Source organism: Cyanistes caeruleus, chromosome 13 (assembly GCF_971803275.1).
Source record: "Cyanistes caeruleus chromosome 13, bCyaCae1.hap1.1, whole genome shotgun sequence".
In the NCBI taxonomy this organism is placed as follows: Eukaryota; Metazoa; Chordata; class Aves; order Passeriformes; family Paridae; genus Cyanistes; species Cyanistes caeruleus.
In genome coordinates, this window is record NC_141713.1 from 11,392,988 (window position 1) to 11,415,298 (window position 22,311).

General features: G+C 37.6%; 1 long non-coding RNA gene across 16 annotated transcripts in view; it reads right to left on the minus strand.

Annotated features, from left to right (window-relative positions):
• Window positions 1-22,311, minus strand: part of LOC111934127 (uncharacterized) — a 244,390-nt gene that overhangs the window by 118,857 nt on the left and 103,222 nt on the right. For 7 of the 16 annotated variants that reach the window (XR_015275607.1, XR_015275605.1, XR_015275606.1 and 4 more), the window contains 4 exons: window positions 16,483-16,581; window positions 14,407-14,541; window positions 13,087-13,248; window positions 896-1,036 (listed from right to left, as the gene is read on the minus strand). This is a non-coding gene — a long non-coding RNA (uncharacterized LOC111934127). The remainder of the gene's footprint in view (window positions 1-895; window positions 1,037-13,086; window positions 13,249-14,406; window positions 14,542-16,482; window positions 16,582-22,311) is intronic. The other 9 variants (XR_015275614.1, XR_015275604.1, XR_015275613.1 and 6 more) reach the window with 2 other exon arrangements.

Here is a 22,311-nt window from a genome sequence, read left to right on the forward strand (position 1 = left end):
TGTTCCAAAGACTCTGCTGTTGTGATCACACCAAGTTTCCATATATATTTTTAACCAACAGGATGTTCTAATAAAGCTTTCTTTCCTATTTTTTATATTTTCCTCACATATTTCTTTCATTACTGTCTTAGTTGTCAAGGCCCCACTCTTGGGTTTCATTCATTCAGCTTCTGATGTACTTTATTCTTCAAAATTCCAACAACATAATTTCTGGAACTTTTGGTTTTAGCACTTATGTCCAGTTTAGTTAGCAACTGCCCCTTTTACATTCAGACTGGCAGTCTACTCATCACCTTCTACAATGGTGTCCCTCAAGTTAATGAAGAACTGAGCTAAAATTTTTTTTTTTTTTTTTTTTACTTTTACATTTCTCTTGAAAGAACAAATTTATGAAAAATTGCAATTTAACAGCAAAGGAACTATTTTCCTAAATTTTGTTGACAGTCGGGGCTCCCTTCTGTGCAGAATTAGAAGCTGTGCAAACTTACCACCCACTGCTAGTTACTCCCCAGATCATGCTTCAGTACACCTACATTAGTAAGAAACTAAAATTTCATTTTTCATTTACTGTGAGAATGACAGTGAAAAATGTCTTATGCCAACCAAACCAAAGCTGAGAATACTAAGGGAGTGCCCCCAAATGAAACAGCCCTTCATTCCAAACAGGCACACTCAGCATAGCAACTTACAGACAGACCCAGCCACGTCTCAGTTGTTGCATCACGGGCTCACAAGACAGTGATGTGCCATTAGAAATTTCAGCAATATATATTTAAGATATAAATTCAATTGCCAGTTTCATTTCAGAGCTCATATCCTGTCAAATCCATTTATTGTGTTCAGAATGCTATTTCAGAACAATCAGACCAAAAGTTTCTCTCAGTTCGAATCACACCTGAGCTTACGATGCTGATGCTGCTTTGCATCAAAAGGATTTCAGGGCAAGAAGAAAGATGCTGTCTAAGGCAGATACCCAGTACCTGGAGGTCTCTCTGCCTTTTAGATTAAGAATGATGTGTGAGAAACTTCAGATTACCTGTAGATGGGATGAAGACAAAATATAGATCATTTAGGATGTAGCAAGTGGGCAAGTGGCTAATGTCAAAATGCGTAATTGTGCCTCTGTATTTTTCACTAATTCATGAACAATCAGACATTCTGCCATAGTATCTTTCTAGGCAAGGAAAATATACTAAATTATATACAGAAAAATGTTAGTAAAGCTACAATGTAGTACCCAAAAATGAAGATAAAACATTTTCCTTTTAAATGGAAGCAGGCTAGGACATTTGTGTTACGTTTTAACTATTTTGCTTCTTGGTTATGTTTGTGTCCAAGTTTCCAGTATGCAGTTCAGATCACATTTACTTTTCTCAGAATTCCCAATGCAGTATGTATTCTGCAAAAAGAGAGAGTAAACAGTTTCTAGAAATGGTTCTATTTATAAGTACCATGTGATTTCTTTTGCTTGAGTAATTTTTAAACCATCAGTAATCAATATGCACTTGCTGGTGTGGACATATGGACAAGAAACTCCAGATTTACTTGATGATGGATGTGAAACCCTTTTATTACTTCAGACCTGTGAACAAGCTCTCAAGCTACAAAAAAAAAATTTAATTATACAAAATTAAAAAGAGAGTGAATGGGCTTACCCTTCAGATAACTTTTTGTCTGAAAAGGGAGAAGGTGATTCATGGCAAATCAGATGATGGCTTAACACACACAATGATGCCTTGGCTTCTCCCAAGGTCTGTGGTTTGTCCACGTGCCTTTCCTCTACCTCAGATTGATTTTATCCAAGAGAAGGTCATACTGAACATAAAGCCAGTCCACTAAGGATTAATACTAAGCTGCTCAAAAGGCAGCTTCAACCATCATGCAGGGGTTTGGGGCAGACCCATTAAATCAGGGAAATGAACACAGCAACAAGTACACTCACTGATGTGTGCAGTAGATTTCTCATGTGTTAATTACTGATTGACAGAATATATTTCCAGAAAAGTTCACACAGAATATAGGAAAAAAAAAATATTTCTGGCAGCACAACAGTGTTTTCAGGCACCACATTGAGATATGATGCAGTAGGACAAGTTACAGAAAATAACCCCAGCCAGTCATGCCCACCAAGCCTGACAAAGCACTACAAACCTGGACACGTTTTCCCCTAGCAGCCAATCACATTATTTCACAGGAGAGACACGGTGTACTCTCACCTCCAGTGCTCAGGTTCAAGGGCAGAACTCTGTTCCCTGATACCCTGGTTACATCCTGGGGACACACTTGCTTCACTTTAGTGCCTGCCAGTAAAGTCCTTTACATTTCAGCCACTGAGCAAGCACACAGAGCCTGAGGCTGCTCAAAACAAAGCTGGCTACAGCTTCTCCCATGCCAGGGATGAGAATAGTACTCATAGGTTAGGTATCCACCATCCAGCTTCCCTGTAGGGCCAAATCCACTAGGCAGGCAGGCCTTTTGTAACCACCTTTTCCAAACTCTTCCTAACAAAGGTTCCTTTCTTCAGATGCTCAAGACAGAAACCAAACCCAGATCCATCATCTCTGAGAGGATGAACTTAATAAGATATTTATTGGACTACAGAGAAAAGTGAAGACTTTTTGGGAGTTCAGCTGTGCTGCAGGTGAGTAGAGACATGACTCCAGAGATTATTATTCATAGAATATAAAATAAGTTCAATAGACAAGACTGGAATGGATAAACCTCAATGTATTTTAGAGAGAGATTTTAATGACAAACTTCTACTTGTACTTAAAAAAAAAGAAATCCCTTTTTTTAAGTATTCATTAATTTCAACTTACATATAATTTTGAAAATACATATACATTGCAAAAGGCACAGCATGCATAATTCCCATTTGGGGTTTACTATTTTAACATCAAACTGATATTGTAAAATTCATAAACTGTTCCTAATTCCTGTTTACTTCTTCATAATGCCTTCTAATTTCCAGCAGCTGAGTAAGATCATAATCACAGTCATTCTGCTTGAATAAAAGAGATTTAAGGAATAGGGAATAATCTCCCATGGCAGCTAAAATATTAATCTACTTCAGCATTAGTGGCTTGTGAGATCTATATAAAATCTGAGTCCTGTAACCTTGGAAAGTACACAACCCTGATTTGTGGAGGTTAAAATGACCTTGACAGAGAAAGGCTCCATTATTACCTGGTAGGTAACTTGCAAAGAGAGTGTGGATTGAAGAATATAAAAGAACTGACACTGCCCTAACCATTTCTGAGAACCAGTGAAAGAGTCACTTGAAACCCTGTCATCCTGCTGCTGCATGTCAACCAAACTACATAGACAGTCATTGAGTCAGCAGCATTAAAGATGACTTTTAGATAAACTCTATTTGGGAGTACCAGTCAGTACTAAAAACAAGAGAAACCTTCCTGAAGGATCATTATTTTCCCACCTATATTTCTGCTCCTAGCTGCATTTGTGACTTTTAATACCCTTCTGTTCAAATACTGATAAGTACGTGTTGTAAAGCAATAACAATAAAAGAAGAAAATAATTAACCTATTTAACTTGATACTGCATCATGGCATAAAGTCAATTGGCCATGGAAATGTTATCTGAACGTTCCAAAGCAGTACTGGCTTTGGGAACAGCATCAAAATAGATTCAGCCATCAACAGAGACCATCACAGCAGCACCATTATTCAGTTATTAGGGGAACATGCTCGCAGGATGTAACTCAGATTCTTTTGATGAAAAAACTCATTTAAAAGATCACAACCAAGCTCTCTTGAATGTTCAGTTAAATAATGTGTGCTTTTCTTCAGCTTCTGCTAAGAAAAAGGGAAAATAGGGTAGTTTTGAAAGTGTAGGTCATCTGGAAGGAAACACTGACTATTGGAGCTGCAGACCCAACTATTTTAACCTTTCATTTTTTTCCAGCAAATCCCAAGCATCTGTCTGAAAACACACCACACTGTTTCCAGAGGTTAACTCCTTTGTCTTTGGTTACTAAGTATTTGTTAATTATAATGACCACTATATCCTTAGCGGAAACAGCAGAGTAGTCTACCCAGAACTTTTTTCTTCTAGATTTATTTAAATTAAAATCTTTTGTTTTAAAAAGGAAGTCTGCTCAGGGCAGATATTTCCTCCTAAAGTTTCACATGTTTTTCCCTCAAATCAAAGTACTTTTAAACATGGAACATTTGAGCCACACTTGATGGTGATGTCAAGGAGGCAGTATTGATCCAGAGAAAGTTAGATTTAAATGAGAACTTAGATTTGAAGCATACCTAGGGCTGGAGTTAATTTTGAAGATTACTTATAAATTAAAGCAGTAGCAATATTCTAAAGTTTGGTTGTATGAACTGCCCCCTCATGTGGGGGTCATTGGAGGGAGTGTGGGAAGTAATCTCTCTTTGAAAAAGATATTTCAGAAGAAACAAGGAAGGACAAACCTGCTCAGGCAGGTAGGACAAGTCCCTGTGGCTTCTTCATGCCCACTTGTGGGTTCACCATACCCACTAAACCATCACAGTTTAGTGCAAATGGTGGTTTTCAGTTAAAAGTTGAACTTGACAGTCTTGGAGGTATTTTCCAGTTTTAATGATTCTATGATCCAGAATGTTTACCTTTCTGGACACTGACATTTCACCAAATCATGACTGCAAAATATGGGGATGTTCCAAAATTCACATTATTTCCATAAATGTGGATATTTCCTCTTCTGAAGCTTCCAGTTTTGAGTGTAGGCTTTGGAGATACAGTACAGAATTCTACAGACACATCCAATTGATCTCATGTCAAATCATCCCTGTTTTGCATGGACTGATAACAGAATTCAAAACTTTTTCATTACATATGCACAATCATTAACTTCACCAGTTAAAAAAGAGTTATGTACTTAATCTTCCCAAGGGAAAAGCATATTAAAGCAAATAGACACTATTTTACCAGAAGCTGAATTATTTTCAACAAAATGTCTCACTAAAGGATAAGATTCATTTCCTCAGCTCATCTGCTGCCCATTAGGTGCACTCTATTAAGGGGAATGAACAACAATGTGCAAAAGTGCACTGATTCCTTTTCTCAGTTAAATTACACCAGTTTTATGGCTTTTTCTATTACACAGTCAAAAGGAACACTGAAATTGCTGCTCACTACTATTACAGGCATGTCTTCAGATACCTCTGGTGAATTTTGTCTGATACCCCATCTTATTAACTCTAAAGGACAGACCATGTGTGTAGGCATGTGTCTTTTCCTCACTGGTAAACTCAGTTCACACTTTCCTATTACCTAATGGACATCTGGGTGACTCTTGGTGTCAGATTCAATTTCAGTTGAAGTGGTTGGAGCTCATTCAATAGGTGAAACCAACTCTGCAGGCTAAGCTCAGCCTGAATTTAAAAGTACACTATTACGAGGTGTAGCAAGCACAGCCTTCAATTGGTCATCAATCTTAGCATGGTGACCAAGGACAAGCTAAGGACAACTCTGCCCTATCTGCACCAGTCTGAGATATCTCTATGGTTCAGCCACAAACAAACCAACCCAACAAAAAATCCCACACATAAAAACAAAATAAGTATGAAGAAATGTGCAAAAAAACATTTGCTTTTGGGAAAAGCAGAGAAGTGTAGGCTGTAATATCTGTACAAGCAGCAGAAAAATGGCTGGTTTGTCCATTTTAATTCATGTCAATCAGAGAGGAAAATTCAGCTTAAGTTTTCCAGCCCAAGCAGAGACAATCCAAAACATTTTAGATATTGTGCACCGTGCTATATCACGTGAGGTTTGTTTTCCAAAGACTACATTGAGAGAATTGAGTGGGGGAAAGCAAAGGAGGGTGTGAAGTGTAACAACTTTGAGGTCTAGCACTTCATTCAGATGAAGTCCCAAATGCTTATCAAAACTGCCTTGAAATATTTATTTTTATTTCAGCTGTGGTTACTTCTTACAATTTCTGGTTATCTCTTGAAAAATTTAGAAATCAGCAATCATACCAAGGCTGCTGAATTTTTAGTGTAAGGAAACAGTCTGAAACACTCCCCATATCAGGACTAACTCCTCATTTATTTTCCTATTTAAGAGAGCATTGCTCTGCATGCAAATGGACTGATGCTTACAGCAGTGTTTCACTGATGGAATATCAACATATGTTATGAATACTGATGAAATTCATATTCTCTTATAATGTAAGACTGCATTTTTCCAATCCCATTGTTAGGTGCCTCCAATTTCAGCACAGGACTAGCACATATGCCTTTCCTGCCATTCATTACAGTCTTTCCCTCTCCTAATACCTTCAATTATATTCAGCCCATTTCAAAATGGAATCCCAATATTTTCAGGCTCATTTTAAAGGGCATTTTAATAATGCTCAGGTTGTGTATAGAACTGTTAAAGGTAAAAACAAAGCAAATGAGATTTTAGATAAGATTATCATATTTTCAAAGACTCTCCGGAGATTGGGATGCTGAATTACCCTTAGTTACAATGCAAATTGAACACTCAAATTCCTTCTGCAAGACCAAAAACATTTTACTCCTGTACAAAAGAAAAAGACTTGAAATTAAAGATGACCTGCTTCATTATCTACATTATCTTTGTATCTTGGCATTCTAAGACATTTCCAAATCATCAGTGCACCAACAAATATATTTTCTCTGCCTGTTGTGAAACACAACAAATTCCAGTAAAAAACCCTTTGGCACTCAAATAGGAATCACTTGAACTTCAGGGTGTGCTGAATTATAAAATTACCTAACCATATTATTTTCTGTTTAATTTATTGAATTTTTATGATGAAAAGGCATTTGATTTGGCAGTATTTCAGTTTACACTGTAATGGTTTCTCAGTAAATCTACACTAAAAGTAGTTTTCTGATAAATTCAAGCATTTTTAGATTCAGCAGAATTGTACTGAAACGGAACCATATTCCACTTTTAAAATGGTTTTAATATTTCAAATCACAATTTTTCTAGAGGTGTTGAAAAAAGTTTCGAAATAGAATTTAAAAAATTTTGCAATGAATGAAAAATAGACTATATTACTCTTGATTCCCTGTTGACATTTCCAGCAAGTGGTCACTTTTTTTCTGTTTGTCCCTCTGCACCTTCTGAAAGATAATCCCACAAACATTATTACATCCCTGTGAGTGGAAATTCACCTCTCCTGTCAGAGTTTTAGCTATCTAATTCAGGGGCTGTAAGCTTGCTTTTGCAAACCAACCAATTCTTGTTCAATGTTTGCCAAAACTGATGGCACTGCTGCCCTAAATTCAAGAACCTGGAACATTCCTTCCTTCCCTGCTAACAAGGATGCCAGATTAGAGAGTAAGAAGCAGTCTGTGTTTCACACACATTGAGCATTACTGGGACTGGCTACAGAGAAAGTGAATGAAAATATTGAAACTCAGGCACAAGGTCCTGAGGTCGCTCTGCTTTCCTATGTGGTGTGAAGCAGGAGCTTCTCCCCCTGCCCAGCTCAAGGCGTGAGAGAAAGGAGTAAGGGATGATTAAAAGCTCAAACACCTTCCAGCCTGGTTCCCTCATCTGCAAAAGAGCTGTGGGAACTGCAGCCAGGCCACAGTGCAGCCCCTTTGTACTTTCCCAATCACCTATTATTATTTTTTCAATTTTTACTGTTTTTAAGAAAGTTTGAATTTAAAGGTTTTGATTTATTTTTTTTCTTAATTTACCATTTTAGAAGTAACTGCACGTTAACATGCACACACAAAGAGGAGTATCCCAACGTTTTTGTAAGCAGATGACCCTCTGCCCATCTGAGGACAGAACACTACAATTTTCCATAAACCCAGCCTGTGTGTTTCCAAGTGGAGATAAGTACATTAAATGTCAGCCCTACTCTTTCCTCCCACACACAGAAAACCTCTTTCTCCCTTTTTACTATCTATTATTCCCATTATGACCTTTTATTATACAAAGGTTCTTGAGGATTTTTTTTTTTTTTATTCTATACCCACATGACCAGCTGTAGAAAGAATATTTTCATGATCTCTCAATAGGACATGTGGGTGCTATAAAACTAAATGTTCTGTGGTTATGAGAAAGTTCAAATTATTGTTGGGTTTTTAGATAATTTTTTTTAACAATTTTATTAGTATCATCTCTAGTTTTAGCACTAAGTTTAAAGCTATTCCTATGGTGCATACGCAAAGCCTCATCAATTTTGCAGTATGGCTATGCAAATATTCTCCCTTCAAGTACCTTAATGAATAATTAATATTGTGCTTAGAGATCTAGCTGAAAGCACCAATCAGAGGGTCCAAATAAATTGGACTGGTATTGAAGAAATTGTTCCCCATGCTCATCAGAAAGATTACTGTTTCTTTTAGAGAATAGCTTTAACAATATGAAATAAAGCCCTTTTGGAATAACCTGCTGATATCTGCATGAATAATCAGAGCAGCTATAAGTTATCTGTCATAGTGCTGGCTGGTATTCAAAGACATCTGCTGGAAAGGTATTGTTTTGTAATGACAGAAATCAAACTGATTTGGGGAAAGTAACAATCTCTTTTTGTCTTACTTTTCCTTCATCTTTGAAATAGATACTTCCAGCACATCAGTTTGAAATTAAAAACAAGTGACAAAAGCCATTATTTTACTGCAGGAAGGACAGAAGGTAACCTGCCAGAAGTTGTCTTATATCAAAATAACTTTGGATTTGCCTGAAGAATATTAGCTCTCTGTGTTTATGCCCTTCAACAACGTGGGTTTCAGCACTGCTCGTGAATTAGGCTTTATAAAACTGACACATGTTGGGCATCCTGGTACTGTGGCTGTGTTTCCATGCTAAACACAGCACTGTCTGAAAAAGGAAGCAGTGAGGGGGCACATTGAAGGAAGAACTGAGACCAAAAGACACTGGAGGCATTTTTTCTTTCCTTAACAATGACTACCAGGTACAATTACCCACACTGAGGAGTAACTCACTTCTACCTAAAGACAATGAAACCTTTATACAAGCTCTTCTTTAAAAAAAAAAAATAAATACTGAAACCAATTTTATATAATTTCAGATAAAACCTGTCATTATGAGTCTGTGGCAATTTTTCTAAGTTAGTGTGTGCAATCAATCGTAGAAAATTTCAAAACCAAGAAAGAGCATTTCTTACTCACTGATTAAAGGTGGGGTTTTTTATTCTTTTGAAAGGTGATCAGTGAAAAAATGTCAGGTTTTACATCTTCCCTCCCCAGTGTAAAAGGTCACCAGCTTGGAAGAATGTTTAATACTTCATTTCATGCTGTATACAAGCCTGTTGCCTACAAAAATTAGCACTTTTCTGGTCACTGTGCGTTACCATTTGGGTACTGGGAATGCCAGATTCAGATCCCATGTATTTGCTTATTAAGTTTCCAGGGTAGGAAAGGTTGTCTGTTCAGAAAAGGTGTTAAAACAATACTCAAAGCATTTTAGAGTATCTGGGAGCATAGAGATCATGCTCTTTCTGAGAAACACTAGGAACATTTAAGGAAACCAAACTGGGATCCATTTATGCAGATGGACTTCTGCATCCATGAGGCTGTTCCAAACCCATGGAAGTCTCAGCCCACTGCACTGGGTAAAGCAGAGATGACAGCACTTGAGTAGAGTTACCCAAGTCACACTGGAGTGAGACCTTACATCTGTGTCATGGACTGCTCACAGATTCAGCACAAGTGTAACTGCACCGTTTGGGCTTTCCCAGCAGCAGAAACAAGGAGCTGCTGTTCTGTCTTGCCTGGATATTTGCACAACACTTTCAACTCAGGCATCAAAATAGATGGTAAAAAAGCCTAACAGAAGTAAAACTTACACTGGCACTTTTAATGTATAAAGTAATAACTTTTCCCCACCTCGGTTTGCTTTTCTATAAGCCCTGCAAGACCAACAGATTAGTGTGTCAAATGATGGATGGCCACTCTTACTGTCTGTGTTTGCTGCACCACATCCCCATCACACCAGGACTTGAAAACTGCTCTTTTCTGTTGTGGGAAAGAACTTCCATCCCCCAGTTTAAAAACTGAGCTGGCTTATGAGGCAGCTTGCTTGTTTCCTCACATAAGGGGCTGCAGTGATTGAATAATCCCTAAGGAATTTTTAAGACACATGTGTGGTATTTGATTTCCTCTTATTATGTTCTTTTTGGCTATTCTATAATTATGTCTGTATAGGTTATTGAGAAAGGACCCAAGGCTGTTAGAGCACCTGTGAGAACACATGAGAATTATAAAAACATATAGAAAGTTTAAAGGCAATTGACAACATTGCAATCACCAAAGTTCTCAGGAGTGTCTAATGACTCAATATCTGGCAGAGTATACATCTAAAGAGACACTTGGTCTCAAATCAAAGTTTTCAGATATTTAGGAGGCAAGAAGATATCAAATAAAAGAATTAAGAGCATGACTTATCTTACTGGAAATTACAGATAAATGCAAAACTGTAGATAATATATAAATTGGCTAGACATTAAAAAATAAATTAAAAACTAAAAGCAGATTTAACTTTGCCTATCAGCAAATCTCTGGTAATATGCCTAATGCAGAAATTTAGATTATAAGCAAAAAGTTACAAGCAATAACTAGAACATTTTACCTTCATTTACAACTAATATCAATGGAAGCTACTGGCAAGAATAAACTGAAAACTAGTAAAGAAAAAATATATAAGGAGGAATAGCCTTGATTTTGACTGTTTTCATTGGTTATTGACATGCTTAATGTTCACTGAATCATTTTGGCACTTTCTAGTCCTAATGAAACTTCAGAATCAATTCACATGTGTCAATGTAGATTATAAAATGTAAAACAAACTTGATTTATGCATTCTCATCCATAATCATCACTGAAAAATGTAAATATTTTGTTGATGGCTGTCTATGTTGTTGATCAGATGAGACACTGAAAATGACATCTTATTTTCACTGTCAGATTGACATATCCTGGCAAGAGAAGCAAATAAATTGTTTTCACCTCAATGAAGTGTGACAAGAAAAACACAAAGGGGAACAAAAGTATGCAGGCATTGGTTTTATGAAATAACTACTAAATGAATTTTTTAAGGCTAAGTCTTCAGGTCTGAGGAACCATACCAAGAAGATTTATATGGGATTAATACACTACACTGATACAAGACTAAGATACTAAGATATCATTCTAGGTTGAAAAGCAAAATTGAAACCACATCACAGACCAAGAGGTAGCAGGGGCACCCCTGCCTAGCCCTGGGGCTTTAATCCAAGGGGAAATCAGACTCCATCTGATGGAGTTTTTTGAGGAAAAGCAGAATGGTGTTACACTAACCAGTTCAGTAACAGAGCAACACTTGCTCCTGACAAGTAATCAAAGCCAGGCAAGCTGAAAGCATCTTGCTCAATTTCATTCTCAGGCACACCTTCCCCTTTCACAACTCAGCTTCCATGCAAATAAACATGGTTTTGGAAAAAAAGGAGTGCAGTCAAATTTAGTGAAACACGACCTAAAAATTTTCCTTTGACCAAAAATTGAAAGTCCAGTTTACTTGCAATGGAAGCTTTTTAAAATCCATTTTTTTCACTCCCTGCCCCCTTTAATTCAGGTCATATTACAGAAGAGATCAAATGAAGTCATTCTGAAAAATGTCCAATGCATTTTGCAAAATAACAGAAGGCAAAAAAATTTTAACACTACAAAAAAATCCCCAAACCTGTTCTCATCAAGCCCCAGATGGAGGATCTCTTGCCCGGGCACCACGGCACTCTCAATCCAGCCCGTTCCCATGAGTGTCTGCAGTGCCAGGGCAGGACTGATCCAAATGTGCACACAAATGTCCCAGTGCTGCTTCCCACCCAAGGCCAGGCTGCCACTGCTCCAGCTCCTGCAAACACAACAGCCCATGAGGTCCATGTCAGCCATGTGCCCACTCCAGTGCCCTCCCTTTGTGTTCTCTGCTTGCAGCTCCTGCTCTCATTCTGCAGCCCCTGCAGTGAGGAGCTGCTCAGCTGCCTCTCACACACTTATCCAACCTGCTTTCACTCCAAGGATTACACAGGGCTTTGTACATCTCCCTGCACAGGCAAGAGAGTTACCTGAGCCCATGACCTTCTCTCAAGTGTATGCACTGTTGGCACAAAGCCCCCTCAGATGATCTCCATCACCATACACTGTTCCTCTGCTCACAGTTACATTTTCCTTAGGGAGCACACAGGACATCAGCTTCCCCTGGAAACTCCAAGAAGGAGTCACAAGTGTCAGTTGGGTAACTAAAGTCACACGTGGCTAAGGCCAGTGAACTCTGCAGCTGTGAAAAACATTGTGTGAAAGATGCTATTCTGAAAGACAGCAAAGAGATTTTTATTTATTTATTGGCCAATTATGCTAGCTTTGAACCTTTTGGTGAAAATGCTTTATCTTTGCTTATGCTATCACAGAAATTTATTTAGTTATTTCAAAATCAATTTATTCATATCAAGCCACCAGGAGCTGAGAATGCAGCCCTGACCTCCAGTGTAACCCTGGAGCTGTGAATGAGATCCTAAAAGATTATGTCAGTGCACTGCCTTTTGAAAGTAAGCAAAAAGCAATACATCTTAGAGAAGAAAAAATTAAATAAAACAGCCAGAACCTAGAAGCACTAGAAAACTACATCCCCAAGCCTCTGGTGGGAATTGTTTGTTAAGAGTTCCTGTCTAGATGATATCTTGCTTCATTGAAATATCTCTACCTGTACATGCCAAACACTCTGAATGTGAAAGATCCTAATTTTGAATGACACCCATCATCATACTGTACTTCTGCACAGAAAGTGCAGCATCTTCTGGAAGAGCAGCTTAACAAGATCAGTGCAATTATAAATTTCCGTGCAGTGGAACTAAGGTTATTTTGCATTACATTAATTTATTTTTTAATGTGTTTTGCTCCTTACCTTCCTCTGCAGACATAGATCACATTCTAGTTATTTTCTGCAATGGGTTCATTATACTGTGCTTAATAACTCAGAGAACCTGGCATTTTAGTAGCAAACATCTCTAATTCTTAAGCACAGGATAAGTGAAAAAATGCATTTCGCAGTACAAGCATTCCTGCAAAAAAAGTCAAAATGCAAAGCACTGACCTGTACCTGAATGTATTTTTCCTTCCTCTCTCCCACTGTGCCTTTGCTCTCTACATAACACAAGAGAGGCAGGAACTGCTGCTGGATTTCAAACATCCACGTTTCCTAGCTCAGGGGGTACAAATCTGCACACTGGAGTCAAAACTGGTTTTATCACTTGCACTACAAAACACAGAGAGAAAATGATGCCAATCCACTACAGCAGCACGAGAGTTTTCAGAGACACATGCACATATTATTTGAGGTCCAGGAAGGTAATTCTTAAAACCACCTTATGCCTATAAAATTAATTTGATTTTAAAATACAAATATATGCAGCATGCAGTTAATTTTCCCTAAAAAAAAAAAATCCTGAAAAAGTTAATTTTTCCTGATCACCTTTGTCAAAAAAAACTTCAGAGGTCATCAAAAATCCAGCTATGACTTCCAAGCAAGGAGGAATATGAAGAGCCAGAGTTCTAAAATTTTAAACCCACAGTTCATACTCCCCCATGAATGTTTCTTCCTCTGGGTCCAGACTATTCTGGGTTCTTTATTCCTAATTTTTTACATGGAACTTTCCCACTAAGGAAAACATTTTCAAAAAGCCTTGAGGAATGAAAACAATGCTACACAGGAAATACTACGAATCTCAAGATTTTCTTAGTGCATATCACAACAATTTCTATTTAGGATGCAGTTGATACTGTATATTATTTTTCAAGAGAAGATTCAAGTTGACTGGCCAATAGGGGAAAATCCCCCCAATGTTACTTTAGTGTCAATTCTATAGAAATATCTTTTTTATTGTCACCCTTCTTTTTTCACTTGGAACAAAGTTCCTGCTCTCTTGAAGTTTTTACCATATTTTCGTGATATTTCAACTATTTTTAATAAAACCCCCACAACCCAGCAAAAAAGGATAAAAGTATATCGTACCTAGCTGTTCAGCCAAGGGCACCTTCTACATCCAAATGTATCCCTGTCTATGCCATCAAAAGTGCAGTAGGAGAGACAGAGAATGGCCAGAATTCTTCCTGAGTTTAATTCATGAGATCTGGCCCACCCATGACCTCATCCAAGGAGGATTCCTGAGCTGTGTTCAGAAGGTTGTCCCTCCTCTATCACACTGTACTGTGCCTCCTAAGGCTGGTTCAAGGTGCCTCTGATCAATTTACTACAACTCTGCCTTAGCTGGTGAAAATGGCACATGTGACCAAGACAACATTCACCACTTCCCATGTTTGGAAGCCACATGAAATGATCACAGAAGTTACTTTTGCTGCAAAAAACAATGACATTTTACAAACTCTTTGTACTTTCACATGCTGTTTCTTCTACCTTAGCTTTTATTTCTCCCAGCTGTGTCCCTGGTGTTTTTGCAGATGGCTGTATGGGCAGATGGACTGGAAGTTCACACTATAAACATGCAGCAAAGGACAATCCATGGGTCTGCACCGCCTCAGTTACCAGGATCTGCAGAGATGTCAAAGACATGTTATTCCCCATTTGGCAATATGCTCTGATTGCTAATTAATGCAAACAGCTTGTTGTCTACAGTAATACACAATTACTTCCCAGTGACCAAATGGCTCACAACAATTTCAACAAGCAGTTCAGGAGCCAAAAGCTTTCCATAAATAAGATCCTGCCACTAAGCTTGTGTACTTTTATTTAAAGATACAATATTACAACCATCTGGAAAACCATTTAATAACATCCCGCAACATGGGCCTTGCCACCTGTTAACTGGAAAATTATTGGCAAAACAGGTAGCCAAAGGCATGAGTGGATCCAGCAGTCAGGACTAAGGAGAAAGAGACAGTGACTGACTTGTAATAACTTCTTTTTTGCATCACTCAAAAAGACAGACACTCAAAAGACAGACATATTTCCATGGAAGACCATCACAGAATAAATCCAAACACCAGAAAGTTATTTTACTGTCACAGGAGGGAGCAGAGCTCTTCTTTCCATCTTTCTTGAAGAAAGCAGAAGAGTCTTTGGTTAGAGTGTGTGCCAAAGTAAATGTGTTTTCATAGTGGCAGTGTTCAAACACATCACTTGCACAACACAGAGCAAAACTGCAATTTCTGTCCTTCCACATTCCCTTTGTGAGCGTGGCAATTTGAGATGCTGCTGACATGCGGGAATTCAGTTCTTAATCCCTAAGCTAAATAATGTCACGCATAGTTTCAAAGATGTAGCTCCCTGAAATGGTTTAAAACAAACAGGATGTACAAACACTAATTTTCAGGGCTCAGTCAGGCCCAAATCTGTATTACATACAGAGACATAGCTTGAAAGTACCACTTGTCACAGAGGGAGATGGCAGCACAGCATCCTACAAAGGAGCCAATCTTCTAGTCCTAACCTGACTCCTTACCTGCTTCTCTCTACAGCCATAAATGCTTGCTCTATTTCCCCTTAGCAGCCCAAGTTTGAGCACCATTTTTCACCTGTTACTTTCATCAATATCTCCCTTCCGCTGCAAGTACTACATTTCCAGTCACCTTGTCAGTGGAGCTGAGCTTTTTTTCCCTAGCCTACCCACCACTCTTTTGTTAAAAGCATTATTCCTTCCCTTGCTGTGTCTCATTTAAACATTCAAACTGACAGTCTATTAGGTGTTCTGGTGGCAGCTTCTTAGGAGATTGAGGCCTTTTGTGTGTCAGCCCCCTGACACACAATCTACATTTAGCAGGGAGGTGGCAGACACAAAGAATATCTTTTTAAATTAGAGAGCAAGGCAGAGATTTGCAGAGAGTAAGTGAAACTGTTCTGAAAACATGGCTCCTCTGGAAATGGGGTTGCAGGGTAGGGCAGCTATTTTTGAATTGCCCATGCAATCACCTTATCAGGCAGTTCAAGAGGTGACACATCTAAAGCGGGTGTGGAGGAGTTCTAAATTTAATGGTCCTTCTCATGTCTGAAGACATGAACGTTGTGATGGGGGTCCCTGGCACTTCCCTTTGCTGCCAGTTCTGCTACTGCAGGTGGCAGAAATCAGAAACATCCCTGAAGTTATCAAAAACTGGAGGAGAAAAAATGGCAATAATATGAAACTGATTCCTCGTTTGAGAAGGTTGATTTTCACATACCCACTTCTTCGGAAAACAGACACAGCACAGATGGACATACTGCTGAAGGAGTTTTCACTTACTCATATTAACAGTACACAATGACACAGACAACTCTCAGAATAAGAATAATGATGTCAGCATCTCCATAAAACCTATTCTTCTTGAGGACAATAATTTCTTGAACTTTCCTGATCATTGTTATTATTACCTTTTAACCGTTTATTACCTTTATCTGTTTATCTTTGTCCAAATATTATCAAGAATTCATTCTTCAGCCATTTCTTTGAGCACCTAAATACAGCAATTAAGAGAGTAATTTGAAGGTATTCTTTACCTCACTCAGCACACATATGCATGAAGCCCAGATGCTGGAAGTGATGTTTGAAATTCATAGTTTCACTCCGTAACAGATGCCACAGAAGCCAACCTCTCCCTATACAGAAAGTAAGACAACTGATTAAAATATTTAAAAAATACAATCAAAAAGGACTGTAAGTCCAAGCTCAGTCTATTTCAGTCTCAGAATACGATTGGAAAATCAGGTGCTAATGAGTCTATCTCAGAACTTTAATGATGTTTTGTATCTTGGAGTGGAACTTGTGCTAATAGTTACTATTGTAAATTATATTGTAAATATAACTATTGCTAGTAGTTACTCTTAATAAGCAGATTCTTTCAAAATAAATCATGTAGGAAAGCCTGTCAGTTTCATTCAGTAGGTACCAAGAAGGAAATCATGCATTTGGGGCTGACCCTCACCTTCCCTTCGCCCCCTCCCTTTCTCCCCTCAGTGGGAATGGGGATCACTGAGGGATTTAGGGCAGAAAACTTCTGCTTTCTCCCCTTCCTCTCTCTTTGTATTTTGCCTTCTATATTCTTCATATTCTGAATGGTTATTCTTCTGTTAAAGACATTTTTTTCTGCCACTGAAGATGTATAGTGACAGCTTTTGTCTAAATTAAGTTATTCTGTCTTCTTTTCTGGGTAACTGTAAGGTGCACACACAAATATCTGTTTATTGTTTTCACTGAGTTTGCTGTCATTTCACTACCATTATAATTATTTTTTTTCTTAACAAAAAAAATTAATGTCTAAATTTTATATGGGCTGCTACTAGCCCCAAAATTCATCTCAGTACTACATACTGAAATGGACTTGTTTTCCTATGGCTTCTCAAGAAGTATCAAAGTTTCATATCAACATAAAGCCATAGATCAGCATCAACTTTAATATATACCTGCAGTTAAGGATAATCCAGAAGGGATTCAGAACTAACCAAGAGATTAAAATCAAACTCAACAGATTTAGAGCTGACCTCTGAGGATCCTTTGTGAGTCCCTTCCAATTCATAATATTTTCTGAATATATCCCAAGTCCTTTTTTTACAGAAACCATTATTTTTATTGAAAGCTTCTATACATTCCTACAGAAGTTGTTCATATCTGTGACTGCCAACAACATAACACCTTGTTATCAGCTACAGTCCATTTTATGAAGTTATAATTTCACTGGTTACCTTCCCCAGTTGTCTTGCCTCTCTGTTAAATTCTCTGCTATTCTGGGTGCCACGTTTTCAACCTCCAATCAAAACATGTCCAAAAAATGTGCTGAATTTGTTCAATTTTCACAGATATGTCAAAGAGTACTGAGTAAAGTGAATCTCTCTCCTTAACTCTGCACTACTGACAAATGAAGGGATATTGCACACTCAAGAAACACTGGACTATTTGAACTATTTAGTTTCTTACAGTTCAGACTTTTCCTCTAAATACTTCCCTTTCTTGACACTTTTAATAATCACTCATATATTGTAATTTCCTTACTTTCTGCTGAGCTTGCCATTTCTTGTTGCTCTCATGTAGAACAGGTGAAAATTATGAAAAATAATTTATTATGAGATAAAACTAATTGTAACCAGCATTAAATAAGTTATTCCACAATTATTTTTCAACCCCTTCTATGGCTCTATATTTTATTATAATTTAGTCTGTTGCAGAAAAGAAGAATCGGTGTTGTCAGGAAACAGTCAAAACCAGATTGCAAAATTTGTTCTGAACAAATGTGTAGGCTATATCTACATCTGAGATTAATTCATTTCAATAATTAATATTAAAGTGAGTGCTGAAAATATTTCAGTTTCTTGTCTTTAAGCATTGACAAAAAGGCTTTAAAAATCTTAGCCTCAATGCTATGCTGAGAAAAAAGTGTTTATAGTCATGTACATTAAAAAAACCCACATTACTTAAGTTCCAGTATCCTGCACATTTCATCAAAAAAGTCAGCACTGTACATTTTTCTGCCAGAAAGTGACTGCTTTAATAGCTCCAGCCAATACTGAAAACTCTGAGATCAGTAATCAACAGACAATACAAAATGAGATAGTACAATTTTAAAGACTTTCAATAAAACTGAATTATTCCAAAAAAGCCTTGAATTATTTTTCAGACAGATATGCTACTAAAAACAGGCCTAAAGCTCTTTCTACAGCCAAAAGCCAAGACTTGCATTATGCAACACCTTAGTTATCTATAATGTGTATCATGCTGAGCCATTCATCCAAGAATATCCTTTGCCTCCTTTAGGGTAAGAGGTAATTTAACCTCAGTACTAGCTCATTTCTCCCAAGATTGCCAGTCTTGTGAGAAATTACAAGATTAGCTTTACGATGAGAACAAATGTGCATTAGACAGTGAAATTTAACCCTACCTTCACCTTAGGGCTGGTATACAACACTGGAGGAACAGTTTTTCTCCTAAGCTATTGCAGTTTGATAAGGTGAGACATCTTAGTTGCTATTAAATGGTAAAATGTGAGTATTTTACATTCAGTAGTGGAAGCTTAAATATCTTATTGACAATCTTTTATTCCCTTAATATACTATTTCATTATAATGGCCAAAATCATTATGCAGAAATGCAGGAGTACACTCCGGGAGTCAACCTGAGTAATTCAATATCCTTCACTACCAATATATTATTTCCAATCTCATCTAATATTGTATCTCTCTCCAAATCGTCTTTGGAGACCATAATTGTTCATTCATTTGGTGAGGACAAAGCAGTCTCACACACAAAAGCCTTAGAACAGACACACATTATTGTACAGTTGGAATTTCTAAGTGCTCTTAAGACAAATACGTACAGTGGGGCAGTATTTCCACAGTGCTGAGCAGAGCCATTAATGGGTTTGTGCTCTTGTATGCCATCAGGTACAGTTCTGGATGAACCAAGTCCCTGATGCTGTTCCTTTGGGGTCTGCTGCTCAGTTAGAGGCACTGCTGTGGTTACAAACAACTGCCTGGCTCTGGCTGCCCAGAGTGGATATTGACTGGCTGGCCAGGGGACACTGGGAATGAAAGACTTCTCCTGGAAGGACTGACTACAGCTCCCTCTGTACACACCAGGCAGACACTCTGTGAAGTGCCAGAGACCTCACTCCCACTTGAGCAGACACTGCAGTAACAGTTTGGGATCTCTGCTGGTGACTCAACCCAGTTCAAGTGTTTTTCTAACCCAGAAACTTCAGGGGTGAACAGGTTTAGAATTCCCACCCATGTCTATTTCAGACTTCAGTGCTTTATTTTCCATCACACTTGAGCTGAGCAGCCTTTCACTGAGAAATTAAAGAGTATTTCAATATGTGAAACTGGCACTGAATTCAGGTAAAGGGGATGATCAAAATGAATGAATGAAATCAGAGACACAGATTTATTCTGTTTGTTCAAGCTAAATGCAACTCAGTCCCAAGTCATTTGATGAGATTTGTTCAAGGAGTGATTACATCCCAGCTAATTAGAAATAAAACCCACAATATACCAAATTTAACTCATCATTTTAAATAGGTCAGCAGAGAAAAGGTAAGCAACTCAAATGTCACACTTTAGGAAAGGAATGTTAAGAAAGCATTTAGAAGTCGGAGGGCATCTTTTCTGTATATAAATAAAGAACAAAAATATGACCTATTGTTTTCTAATTCAGATTAATTCAGATTCTAATTCTAATTCAACACCTGGAATTTGATCTTATGCTAGTTGAATATAAAATGGACTTTTCTGATGTTTTTCAGAAACTGTAATTCTGCTCATTTCATAAACACTAGAGTTACTTGAAATTTTTTTTTGTCCTATTAATGGTTTCCATCCCATTGACAAAGAATATCCCCAGACTTTTTGGTCCTACAGAAAATCTAGAGAAAACTACGCAGATTTCTGACAGAAGGCAATCAGCATTGAGACAGAATTTCAATGCACTTTAAAAAAAATTGGTTTACTTCGATCAATTGGTGTTTAATAGCAAAATCACATTTTGTCCCAAAAATCCCAATCAGAAAGGAACCTAGCATTTGCCATACTTTCTTTATACATCAGATGCATATTTTAAAATAGAAAACTCCCTGATTTGGCAGTTCTGTCACTAATGTCACTTTACAACACACATTATGCCAATATGGTGATAACAAAGGAGGCAAGTGCACTTTAAAAACAAGATGGATCAGCTTTAGACAGGCAGCACAGAACAAAGGAAATTTTCCCAGCAGCCACCATGTAGTGACGGTTTTAAGTTAATAATGTAATGATTTTCTACATTGTGCCTGTCCTATTCAGTCTTGTACTTCTCTATTATCACCTGCTTGCCACATCAGCCTCATGACTGGTCACTTCTTATACACCAAAATCGATACTGAAAAATCCCTGTTTACCTCCATCCCCCAAACATGCTGACCTGCTTTCTTTTGGCTTCCCTTTTCCTGAATGCTGACATCTGGAAACCATTGCTTTTCTCTTTTTCTCTTTTGTTTTTGGCTCAGTTACTGAAGCACACTCTAATACCTCTTCCTTAACTTCTTTTTTCTGACCTCAATAACCATAGCTCATCCCACATTGTTCCTTCACTCTGTCCAGAATCAAAAGATCAATTCCACTGACCACTATTACAATGTTTCACTGATGCTGACATTGGCCAGTGGTGCAATATCAGAACTGGTGGTCAAGGCTAAGTGGGGTTATGGATAAACTATGAAAAATCTGACCAGAAGAACATTAGAATCAATATATGGAATTAAAGTATTTCTTCAGTTTGTTTGGCCAGTTCAGAATTTTTCATAATCATCTTCTTCTAAGATTTGACACTTTGAATATCAGAAGCTTCCTGAATGGAGAAGAGAGAGGAAATGGTAGTGAAAAGTTGAAATGATAACTATAAAGTTCTATATTCTTGATGGAATAGAAATCTGGCATGCTTTATTTCCTCCATTTGCAGCCAAATAAAACTAATCAAAATACCTGAGTAATAAGAATTTTTAAAAAATTATGAAAATCATAAAAACCTCCACAAATGAACTCCCCTCCCCAAACAATAAAATGCACAGGAAAATAATTATTCCACACCTGCCACCCATTTTAGAAAGCAAGAGATCCCCTTTTGCACTAACTGTGCAGTGGTACTGGACACCAGCTACTGACGGTAAAATGACCAGGACCAACACTACAGCTATGAAATGATGGTGCTCTCATTCTGTGTGGAATCTGAAAGAAACTATAGCAACTAGCTGGGTCCCTTCTCAAAGCAATCTTGTTTGGACATGACTTGTTCCATTTTCATTTTAATCATTTTTAAACATCCTTTCCATAGGGATGTGACAATTTACCTTTAAAAGACCTTAATACACATGTGACTTCACAAAAAACTGTGTTATGACTGACATTTTCAGATCTGCTTTTGCCAGCACAGCACTTATTAAAACAAGTTACAAAAACCCTTTAAAATAATAAAGCCTTGAGCCACTCTGGATCAATTGCAAACCTCTGAACAATTTGTAAATAAATCCATACAGCCTACCAGCTAGAATTTAGTTATGTTTACAATTTAGTCAGGCTTTCCTATTGTGTTCTTGCAACTAAAACAGATTATTTACACATCTATAGAGATTTTGTCCTTCCGGTTTCTTCCATCCCAAAGCAAAATATTTATTTCCCCTCTCCCTTTTCTGCTAGTGGAGAATTGCATGTGAGATCTTCCCTTTTCTGTACAAGTCTATGTGCAGAAAACTGCCTGCATTTTGAGAACAAATAATCTTTCTTCATTAGTGGGAAGTGAAAGCTTCTATCCATGAACCTCTGACTCTTTCAAGTGCACAGTAGGGGTTAATAATGAAATAATTAAGC